The following is a 12,140-nucleotide window of genomic DNA, read 5'->3' as shown; positions in this document are numbered from 1 at the left end:
TGGCCGACACCAGGAAGGGCTGAAAAGATTTCTCCGGTGTTCAAACAGAAGGCTTCATTTAAATAAAAAAAAAAGCAGGAGGGGACGTGGAATCGCTTCCATGTCTCCCTCCGCCCCCTCCACCACCACCATCACCTATCTGAGACATCAGATCAGTGTGGAGCTCTAAGAAGAAGTGGCCCCTACCTGCTTTCAGGCCACCCGCTAGTGGTAATAACTCTGTTTGTATAAGGCATCCGTGGCATGATGGTGCCCACCCCAGAGATAATGGTAATGGAAATACCTGTCATGGAACAGTCACTACTTTTATGTGATGGTGATACATGTGCATATAAGTCACAATCTGTATACTTGTTGCACGCTGATGTTTGGGGATAAAATCGCAGAAGATAGGGGCGAGACTGTGGCGCTCTGCTCTTCCCCATCCCAACTGAACATGTGAAGCTCTGTCTGCGGCAGCTGATCAAACACACTTGTTGTAGGAAGCTGGCTCTTTGTATAGTTGACCAAAATGAGGTACACTGTGCAGAGAGTTCGTGCAATCCCTGGAGGTATCACAGAGGCACAAATGACGTCCCAAATTCTCTCTTTTTGGGTAATGTGGTTGACCAGTTAGGCATAACAGAGGGTAGTGCTAATTATGTAACGCACACATTCATACAGTGGGGCACACTCAATAAAGAAATCCGACACCAATTTATAAAAATTCACATACCTTTATATAAACTTTGATACCAAGCTCACTGGAATCAGGTGAGCACTTTTTGAGATACGGATTTGTACTTTTTTTAAACGTTGACTGCAGTTTTTAGGTGCAGTAGTATTACCCAATGGGGGAAAAACATATACTGTATTCGGACACTTCACAGCAACTTATGGGGCTGTTCTCCAGGACTTAAGGTGTGTATGGGACAGTGTCCAAGGCCACACCAACAGGTCACCTCACAAGGTTCTGGTGTGTTCGGGTGCAGAGGTGTGTTACTGCATCAAGTGTTGAATTCTCTTCAATTGGGAACAGTTCAGTCACAAAGTTGCCTCAGGGATGGACTGGAAGGTCAGTTCAGGGGAACCCACAGGGGGATCGACCCTTGAGGTCCTCGGGCACTTGGGGACACCGTCGGTCTAGACCTTGGGCTTTAGGGCGCGGATGCAATGATGTCTTCTGGTGTTGGGTCTGGTGCTGGAATTCCTTGCGGTTGCAGGGGGGCCTGTAGAAACAGTCTGCAGACGTGGACCAGGGGTTTAGTATAACAAAGCCAACAAGTGGGCTCAGGTCTCACGAGGCTGGGAGACGTGGGTACACCCTTGGTTCTCTTCTCCTCATTCAGGGGTGGACAAGTGCAGAGGTGTACTGAGGCATCTGGTTTTTATCTCCTGGTCACTCACAGTTGCCAGAAGGTCTGCAAAAATAGGCTGCAGATGCTGTCTAGAAGTCCACAGTGGGGGAACTCAAGATGGGCTTCGTCTCAGGAGTGCCTGGGGACCACTCTGACACTGTTGGCCCACTTCAGCTCGGGCTAGGCGGCTCAGGTTTAGTGGTGATGTCAGGCATCTGGTTTCTGGCAGTCCTGATCCTCACACTTCTTCCTTATTTGCCTGCGAATGCAGGGGACCAGATCCTCTACTCCAAGAGAGTTCTTGGTGACGATTGGCAAAGCACCGGTAGCTCTCCCAGTTTCTTGGAGGCTGCAGCGGCAGGACAGGTCAGTTGCTCCTCAAGGGTCAGGTACAGCAGGCAGGCCGACCGGCAGGGTTGGTGCCAAGTGAGTTCTGCTCCTCGGTTGTCAGGTTCAACAGGCTTCTTGGCCTCTCCATTTTTGCACAGTGAAGATCTAAGGTCCTGGTATAAGGGGGTCCCCCAAAATACTTAATTTAAGGGGCATTAAGTGGGAGTGCATGGTAGTAGCCAATGGGCTACTTACCCTTGGGGTCACTACACCGACTAGATGACCACTTCCAGTAGGGAGTTGGCATCACCTTGATCAGAGTTCCTAAGTTCCACCACACACAAGATGGCGGAATTTCCCAATTTGTGTCCTCTGCAGACTGGTCACCCTTGAGTGTTCCCAGTCTTGAAATGTGGCACGTCTCCTGCATAGCTAATTTTCCTGCCTGTCCAGATGACATATGGACCCTGGGGCTGGGTGGTTGGCATCTTCTGCGGAAGGCCAGATGTGCATACTAAAGGCGGTGGACTTCTTTGAAGCTCCTTTCCTTGGAATGCAGATCACCCTGCGGAGAAGTGTGCTCCACACCGCAGCCCAGACAGGCTTTTTTTTATGACTTCCACACTGAGGGCTCAGATTCTCGTCCGTTGTAGCAGACTGGCCAGAAGTGGTCAGTGAGCTCACCAGTGATTGATGAGTTGTCAGAGGTCACCTCTAAGGTGCCCTCTGGGTGCATGTATTAATAAATCCAACACTGGAATCAGTGAGGGTTTATTAATACAAGGTGTTTGTCACCAAACATCCCTAGATTCAGTGAAGCCATCATGTAGCTGGGAAACTCGTATTGACCCGTGTCAGCACATGTATTTAAAATGGCTTCACTGCACACTTAAACATTGTCTAAGAATAGGCAAAGACATAGCAGGGACATATCTGCTCTTGCAGATATGACCACACGTAATATAATGCACCCTGCCTTAGGGCTGTAAGGCCTGCTGTAGGGGTAATTTACATATATTACAGGCAGTGTTTTAGGGTACATGGCCCACACTTTTCACTTTTTTGGAGTACCTTGTCACACAGGCTGCAATGGCAGTCTGTATAAGGTTGGTGCTGGGTCCCTTAGAGTGGCACAGGTTGTGCTGCACCTCTTTTTTTGGCCCTCTTCAGTTCCCATGCCATAGGTACCAGTGGTACCATTTACAGTGGGCTTACAGAGATGCAAAAGGACCTTGTCACTCGTGGATCAAGCGACCAGGTGTCTTCTTTTGGGGATGGAACACTGGCATTGGGGACCTGGTTAGCTGGAACCCAGTGCACTTCAGTCAAAGTAGCATCAAAAACTAAACAGGTTGGCAAGTGACCAATCCACAAACTGTTTCATTTGCTGACAGCCTATTTTTAACCATGCAGCATGGATGAGAGAATTTTTCAGCTGCGTATTCCATCACTACTCACCGGTGTGACCCCACAACACATGATATATGCCTCCTTTCAAAACCCACTCCCAATAGGAAACATTCACCCTCTATGCCTCCATCGAACCACTTATGGACATGGCGACACAAAAAAAAAAACTAAAGACAGGCATAAAGCGCTCTAAGGATCAGCCAGCTATCCCATTCTTCTTTGTTCGAGAAGGCCAACCCTAACGTTGACATTGCTCTGGCCATAAGAAGCTTTAGGCAGTACACAACCTGGTGCAAAACACTAAAATTACCATGAAAATCATGCAAGCAGAGCGTCTGTTATCACAAAAGACTTTAAAGAACTAACAATCAGAGCCTCTGAAGCTCAATCCAGACTAAGACGATCAAAAACTGTTCTTCATGACTACAGTGATAAGGGGATCAAACAATTACAAAGATTCTAACACTGCTGAGTGAGATTATCAAGTTGTAAGACCACAGCAGGAAAGATAATCTTCCCATATTTGGACTATGTAAATACATTATAGCTAACTCTGCATTCCTCTGTTATATTTTTGCAAACATGTATACCAAATATCCTCAGAATGAGAAATTATAATATTGAATACATCCATAGTGTGTTCCTGCTAAAAAGTGAAATCTGAAGAACCATGATCTGCAGATCACTAATGTACCAATGTACCAACGTACAGACTAAGGGCCTCATTTCGACCCTGGCAGTCTGAAGACCGCCAGGGCCATGGTGGCGGTCTCACCGCCAACGGGCCTGGGGTGAAGACTGCCACATTATGAGTGTGGTGGTTTGGCCTCTGCCAAACTGCCACATCCTCGCTTGCACCACCAGGGAGGTGGGACAGCTGGGCTGGAGGACAGCACCTCCGGGCTGGCTGTCCACCGAAGACCGCCAGTGGTATCAGGAGTCGTCTGCCAGGGTTTACGCTTTCAGTAGCACCTCCACTAAAACCCTGCTGGAAAGGCTGCTGGCAACAGGAAATTCCTTTCCTGTCACCGGCAGACAACTCCCCCCAACCACCCCCTTCCAAGACAGCACCCCCCTTCCCTCACCTCAACCTCCCCGCATACATGCACACATGCACCCCTAATGCACGCATTGACCAACGCGCATACATACATGCATTCACCAACATGCATACATGCATTCACCAACAGGCATGCATACATGCATTCATTCCCACCCTACAGACATGCATTCACACAAACATTCCAACACGTACTCACTTCAACAATCAAACATGCGTACACACATACACACGCATACAGACTTACATTCACACAGATTACACAACACCCTTTACCCTATCACCCCCCTCCCCTGTCGGACGATTGACTTACCTTGTCCAGCGAGGAGGTTGTCCGCCAGGGAACTGGAAAAGGCACTTCCACCGCTGGTAATGCTCCACCATCAGGACACCGGCACGCCGTATTACTGCTTGGACTACGGTGGGCGGAGTCCTTATGGCATGGCAGTGACAGCTGTGGGACCGCCTCTGCGGTGCCAATACAACTGCTGAAGGATTTCTGCCAAAATTGTGGCGGAAATCCTTCAGTACTTCTAATATGGTAGTCAGAAGACCGCCAGCACTGGCAGTCTTCTGGCACCCGCGTCTTCGGCGGTCTGTGTAAAGGACCGCCGAAGTCAAAATGACCACCTAAATCTTATTGCACGTAAGGAAAATTTTGTACATTAAATGGAATTGGTCTAAAGTCAGCAATACCCAAGGCTATGGTAAAGACATATTCAGGCAAGGCAAAGGACTTCTGTCTGTCCACAGAAAACAAAAAGAAAGAAATGTCACCTTTTTCTAGATGGGCCCATCATGGTTCAAGATAACTGTCAAGGGCAAACACCACATATGCCAAGAGACACGCAAACTCAAGACTTTTGTATGTAATATCTCTAAGTCACAGACGGACACCTTAAGCTGTGGCAAACCCCTGTAAGGGTCATGTACAAAAATACATCTTTTGTTGTTTTAAGTTAAATGATGAAAACATCTGTAAGTTATTCTAGTCTTGCATTCACTGATCTGCTACAGATTTCTTGCCTCAGAATCCTTACCTTTAGAATCTTCCTCAAACATATTCTGAGGTAAGGAAATTGAGACTAGATAAAGTCTCAAACAGATAAGGCATCACCGAAGGTAAGTAACTTGTTCATATAAGCAATTGTAACAGGTGTTTAGGTGGTTAGCATACTTTTGCCTCTGCACAGAATTTGAGTTAGTATAACATTAAAAAGCTACCTGCAGTTAAAGAATACACAAAATGCAGTTCATTTCTGTATTATTACAGATTGTGTAAATATTCCCAATTTGTTATGCTTTGGTTGCGAGTGGATGGAAGTCACTCTTATGTGTACTTCTTAATAGAATTGGTGAGGATGACTTTGTGGGAACGGTGGGATCCAGTTTTTCGGAATTCAATTTATTTCCTTTAGAGTTAACAATTCTTACCTTCCTTAAACGTACATGTTGTGTGCACATAATTTATTACATAACAACTCAGTACAATCCAGGTACCTAAGTACAACAGGAAATACCTCTCAACAACTACTCATGTTGATGGAAATAGATGGACATTGAGAACGTTTGTTGAATCCTCTTCTTGATTGCCTGGGGAAAATGAGACTACTCTGAGTAGTCAGGGTAACACCCTGCACTGAACATTACAGAGGTAAGGTGGCAAGTATTGGCTTAGGAAGGTTACCATTTAGGAGAAAAAAACAGAAAAAATATCTCTGGCAGTCTTTTAGCTATTGATTGAAGTTAACAATGAATACTGAAGTAACTAGAAAAGCACTATCTTGACATCACAAAAGAGGAAAGAGGCATTCACAAATACCCAGAATGAGGCCCATCTGGAAGAAATTCCAACTGAGAGAATGATAAATCAAGGACAAAAAATAGAACAAGAGGGTGAAGAACATATGGAAAATAAAGGAACAAATGTATTACAATGCCTCTGTTGCTTGGAAGTGACTCCTTATGTATAACTCAAACAGGAACTGACATCACAGGAAAATAATCTTCTTCATCCTGGATTGAGAACTTCAAATAGCTTCCTATAGGAACATTGCTATCTTCAAAAGGGCAGTTTATAAGACTTTATTGATAGATACTTCTAACCTCAGATTTCTTGCCTTGTGAATATCCACACTTTGTGACAATCCAGATATTTTTCTCAGCATTGCTCTCACATACTGGTAGGTGGTATTGTACAGCTATGTGTCTGTTTCATCCCACCCGAAAGTGATAACGCTGGAGCCATATATGTGCCTTCCTTGTATGCTGCCGTTCACTTTTTTTCTGTGCCTTTGCATATGGATCTGGAGCTCACTTCCTCAAGTGTTTCTTGCCATATTGGATAGCTTTTGTAAAACAAAAAATTCACTACATTGTTAAAATTTGCAAGGACTGTCACAAACATATGTTTTTGACAGATCCCCATCAGATATGGCATGCAGGGACTGTACCAGGATGAATGCCAAGGTGGTCTGGGAACATACAGGTAAGCTCTACAACGCCAAGCACTGTTGGAAGACGTGTAAATCTTGGTTATGAACTTAGGCTTGTTCCGGTTCTCAAGGTTGTCCCCACAAATGGACCTTTTCCCATTCCAAGTCATCAGGTTGGTCCATATTGAAAAAGAAATATAAGAAATCAAAGCATGACTATCTCTCTTCATGCCACTCTCGTCAGGAGAAGACGCATGTACATCAAGGTGCATCTCGACCTTATCCTGATCCTACCTAAATTCCCGGGTCTATATTGACAACAAAGCAAGTTGAAACCTTGAAGGAGGCCATGTTGCATATCTTTGGCACACTTCTCAGTTCATTTGGCACACCTTCAGGCCCCTCGAATCCAAGGAGGCCTCCAGATGTATTACCGTTGACAGATCCATCCTCAACACCATCTAGTTCTTCTTGGCACAGTTGCGAGGTATACCCTGGCTCAGAGGTGCCCCCAGTCCTGCAAGGATATGCCATACCATTCCTTTATACCCTGCCAGATTTTCCACCTTTAGCAGAGGAGCTGTTGGAAGACCATTTGTTCATCTTACAGCAGGAAGTCCAGGCTCTTTTGGACAAAGGAGAACTCAAGAGGGGTACTGATACCGGAAATAGGGACTGGATGTTACTCCAGTTATTTTCTGGTGCCAATGGAGAACTAAAGACTTTGCTATTGAGTTGGGAAGATCATCAGGGAGAGGTGGCGATCAGAGGTCTCTGGTCTCTGGCGAAGACCCACCTCCAAATAAGTCTGTTGGAGTTACAGGCCATTCGCATGCTGTTGAAGGCCTTCTTATTGTGCCTCAAAGGTAGGCTAAAACCAGTTCTCAATACCAACACCACCGAGTCCTGTGCCAGTAGGCTCTTTTCCTATTGAACTGTCTGAGTCAGCAGGGCATCTCACTTGTCATGAACCATCTGGTGGGATCTTTAAATGCCAGGGTTGACAACTCAGTCAGCAATGCCTTACAGTGGCATCTACACCCAGAAATGGGGAGATTCCTGGTTAGATCCCTTTGACACTGCGAAGAACACATAGGTTCTCATTATGACTTTCCATGAAGACCGCCAAAGCCACGGGCATCAGGAAACACCAGTGCTGGCGGTCTCCTGCCAGCCATATCACGGGTACTTCCAGATTTCCTCTTTGGGTGGAAATCTGGCAGTAGTTGTGCTGACGGGTGGAGGTGCACTGGCGGTTCCACCAACAGCCCGCCAGTAGGACACCGCCTGCCATATTATGGGCCATAAAATGGCCTGGCGGTGTCCTGCTTGCGGGGCGCTGCCGGCGGATGAAGTGCCCCATCCCGTTCCCTGCCCGACGACATTCTCCCTGGAACAGGTAAGGTGATTTTCCGACAGGGGAAGGGGGGTGGGAGTGTGGGGAGTGTCGTGTGAGTGTGTGGTTTCTGCATGTGTGCAAGAATGTGTGTATGCGTGTCTGTATGTTGAAGTGAGTGCGTGTCTGCATGTCAATGTGTATGCGTGTGAGTATGCATGCATGAATGAATGGAGTTGTGAGTGCGTTTATGGATGTTGTGAATGCGTTTATGTATGCGGGGAGGGGGACGATGTTGCTTAAGGGGAAGTAGGGGAGGGGGACGATGTGGCTGAAGGGTGGGAGGAGGACAATGTGGCTGAAGGGGGGGGGGTCTAGTGCTTGTTGGGGGGAGTGGCGTCTACCAGTGACAGGGGAGTAATTCCCTGTCATCGGTAGCCTTTCCGCCATGGTTTTCGTGGCAGTGCTACTGCCACGGAAATTGGTGGAAACCGGGCTTCTAATACAGCAGGAAGTCTTCTGTGGACCGCCGGGTCAGAGATGATCATCTCCGGCCCAGCGGGTCCGACCACCAAACGGTATGAGTAGAGATGTGCCACACTCATAATGTGGTGGTCTTCACCACCAGCCTGTTGTTGGTGGTACTGCCACATTTACCTTGATGGTCAGAAAACTGCCAGGGTCAAAATGACCACCATAGTGTCGACACTTGCACGTTGGAGTTCCCTCTCACTGTGGCGCAATACGATTAGAGTGAGACACAGGACTCCTGTGTGCCTTCCTGCCTGGAGCTTAGAAGAAAATCAGAAATGACTGCTCCCAAGTTATCCTAGTGGCTCTTGATTGGTCCAGAACAGTTTGGTACCCGGAGCTTTTCGGCATGGGAATCTGTGGGGCCATAAGCCTGCCCTTTTGGGGGATCTTGTGTAGCAGCAGCAGGGCAGTGTCCCGCACCCAGGCCTGCACAATCTATACATCCATGGGTATAGATTGAGCAGCCACGGTTGACTGCCTTTGGTCTCACTCATGAAGCAGTGGATGTCATTCTGGCAACCAGACAGCCACTTTAAAAAATCTGTTATGCTGAACGCTGGGACACGTTTGTGGTGCAATTCCCAGCACACAGATCCATTACAAGCAAAATAGTCGGACGTTCTGCCATTTGTGCTGTCTTTATCCCAGCAAGGTTTACCATAGGCACAGTTAAAGGGTAAATCATTGTCCTTTCTGGCTTTTTGTGTTTGCTGGACCAGCCATCCTCGTTTAAATCACCTGTTGTGATGCATTTCTGTAAGAGTCAGGTCCATTGGCTTAAACCCAAACGTTTTGCAATGCTGCTGTGGGACCTTAACTTGGTCCTCACCTTCATGATGTGTACTCCATTTGAACCAATGCACACCTGTCATTTATGTCTCCTGACTCACAAAACAGTCTTCCTTGGTATAGCGATAACCTCAGCTCGTTGGGTGAGTGAGGTAGAGGGTCCGTCTGTTCACCTACCATACTTCACCTTTTTTCCAGACAAACTGGTGTTGTGGACCAGAACTGCATTTTTGCCTCAAGTTTTGAATGCCTTTCATGTCGGATGAACCATCACCCTTCCGGCTTGCTTTACTCTGCCTTACCCATTGAAAGAGGAGGAGAAATGCCACTGGTTGGATCCCAAAAGAGCTTTGAGCATTTGCATCGATCATACAAAATACCATCAGCATTTTTGGGGTTTCACTTCAGCGAAAAAGATAACCCAAATGTCGAAAAAGACCATATCAAGTTGGATGGGTTTTTGTATAAATATCTTACTGATAAAGACTTCTTACCACAAATTCCTCACCTTTTGTATACTTTGAGGCGTCAGACTGGTTCCAAAAACTTTTCTGCAATAATAAACTCCAGCGTCTTTAGGTGGCGTTGTAAGACGTCATGGTTACTTGTGCATCTCCGTCTTGTGTGGCTGTGATGTTCGTTCTCTTAAATATATATTGGTTCTCATAAATATGTCAGCTGCTTCCAATGGCTTCAGTTCCTTTCTTTCCAAGCCAGCCGACATGGATCCGGAGCTTCAGCTGTCATTCAACAGTTTTTGACACATTTCTGTTAGATATAGCATCTTTTGTGCAGAATGTCACCTAAGCAATCAAGTTGTAAACCATATATGACTCGTACCCAAGAGATGTTCTTAAAGATCCTCATGATGTCTGTTTGTGGTGTTTTGGCTCTGGACACAATTTGAAAATCTAATGTCAGGCAGGGAACTTCTGACCTCACTGTTATCGGGATCGTACCCCATAAGTATTATGGATGTACCCATGTATTATGCGGTAAAGTGATCAGTGCAGAATGATGCTGGCAACCTACCCCCATCTATAGTCCTGAAGGCACTTTTCCCCACATTGATATTGGGCCATTATTTCGGTAGATTAAGATTTTTAAGATTGTGCCTAACAAATTACCATAGATCCTTATGACACCTAGGCAAGAAACATGTTGATCTTGATTCAACCTAAACACAAAGGAACATTATTTTCCTTCATTGTTTTCATCTGTTTTTAATAATAACACGGCCCAACACCAGAATAAATACGCCTTAGGTGTCCCTTAGCCATTTTTACCTCTCACCTTCTCTTCCAGTGTACATACTAGACATTTTTCACATCCTTCTTGACACAGCACTTCTGAAAAATATTTCCAGCAAAGAGCCCCCTTTTGGGTACCCGTTAGTCATTGTAGTGCCGGCCTAACAAGGAGCTACCCAGTGGTGAAGCATACCACCCCACTGGGTGGGTGAGGGCTTTTGCTCCTGATTTTTCCATATCCTTCCGACCTATGTCAGGGGTGATGTAATGTGTTTCTGCCTTCTTTATTTTAGGAACTGCATATCCCCCTTTTTCATTGTCTTAAGTTAAGGAGCACATATGCTGAATCTTAATCGTTCCCAGCCCCCCTCTTTTTTGATAGTTACTCTAAATCTATCTGGTACACTTTCAAGCTCCAAGGATCCGAGGAGGCCTCCAGCTGCTCAGAGGTCGACAAATCTGCCCTTGGGGCCGGCTATACCTCTCAGTCTGATCTCAAAGCTGATGGCTTCAGATCCATCAAACATGGACCTGTCGACTCCTTCTGCACTGCATCTGATGCTGCAAACTACTCGGTCGAGAGAGCAGGCTAAGTTGCTGATGCCAGTACTGTCATCATCTACGCTGTCTGCAAATTCAATCGTTCTTTTGGACACTGAAGCCAATGTACCACCTACCATGGTTTATGCTCAGTCTGAACCTGACCTGACTAGAGAAAAATATATTTTTAATGTCCGTTATCCCCACAACTACTTTTTACAGTATCTGGTGATGCAAGTGGTCTTGATACATCTTCGGGTATAGGTTTATCTTCTCCTACTTCAGTTATTGCCACTGATGAGGCAGCAGAATTTGCTACAGTTATATTCAGGGCAGCTGAGGCCCTTGACCTTATTTTGCCCACACAAGAGGTTAAAACTACTTTACTGACTGTCATTTTAAGACCACTTCGTTCTTCACAGGAGCCTTTATGACTTTTAATGAGGCTTTGCCGAATGTTTTAATGAGCATCTGGGCTAAACCAGGATCTTGTCTTCAAATAAATGACCAGATTGCCAGAGGACAACATCTGTTCTTAAGAGATCTAAATTTTCATTTTCAGCACCCAACTCCATAAAGTTCAGTAGTACAAGCTTCAACTAGCCACACTAATCACAATGCCTTCCCTACTACTCCATCTGATAGGGATTCTAAAAAGATGGAGGTTTGTGTCAAAAAACGTGTTTGCTTCCACTAACTTAGCTTTAAGGTCTGTAATACTTTCTATGTTTTAGGGAGATATTCCCATGCTCTATGGGCTAGAGTGTCAGATGTATTACCAATGGTCCCGGAGGATATTCTCAAGATATTGCTGAGTTTAGTTGCTGATGGACAGGATGCAGCAAAAGTCTCTATTAAATATGAACTGTATACAACAGATTATTTAGGGAGAGCATTAGGGACCAGTGTAGTTATTAGACAACATGCATGGATCCGCTCCACTGGATTTTCTAGGGCTGTTCAGCATTCATTAACGCATATGCTTTTTGATGGCCTTAGATTGTTTGAAGAAAAGGCAGACACCGTCCTTGAAAGGTTTAAGGAGAGCAAGACTGCTTTCTCTTTACGTTTGGCACCTGTAGCTCGTCAACGTCACAACAGCAATATTCCTTTCAAGGT

This window comes from Pleurodeles waltl, chromosome 9 (assembly GCF_031143425.1).
Source record: "Pleurodeles waltl isolate 20211129_DDA chromosome 9, aPleWal1.hap1.20221129, whole genome shotgun sequence".
NCBI lineage: Eukaryota > Metazoa > Chordata > Amphibia > Caudata > Salamandridae > Pleurodeles > Pleurodeles waltl.
This window is presented reverse-complemented; position numbering follows the sequence as displayed.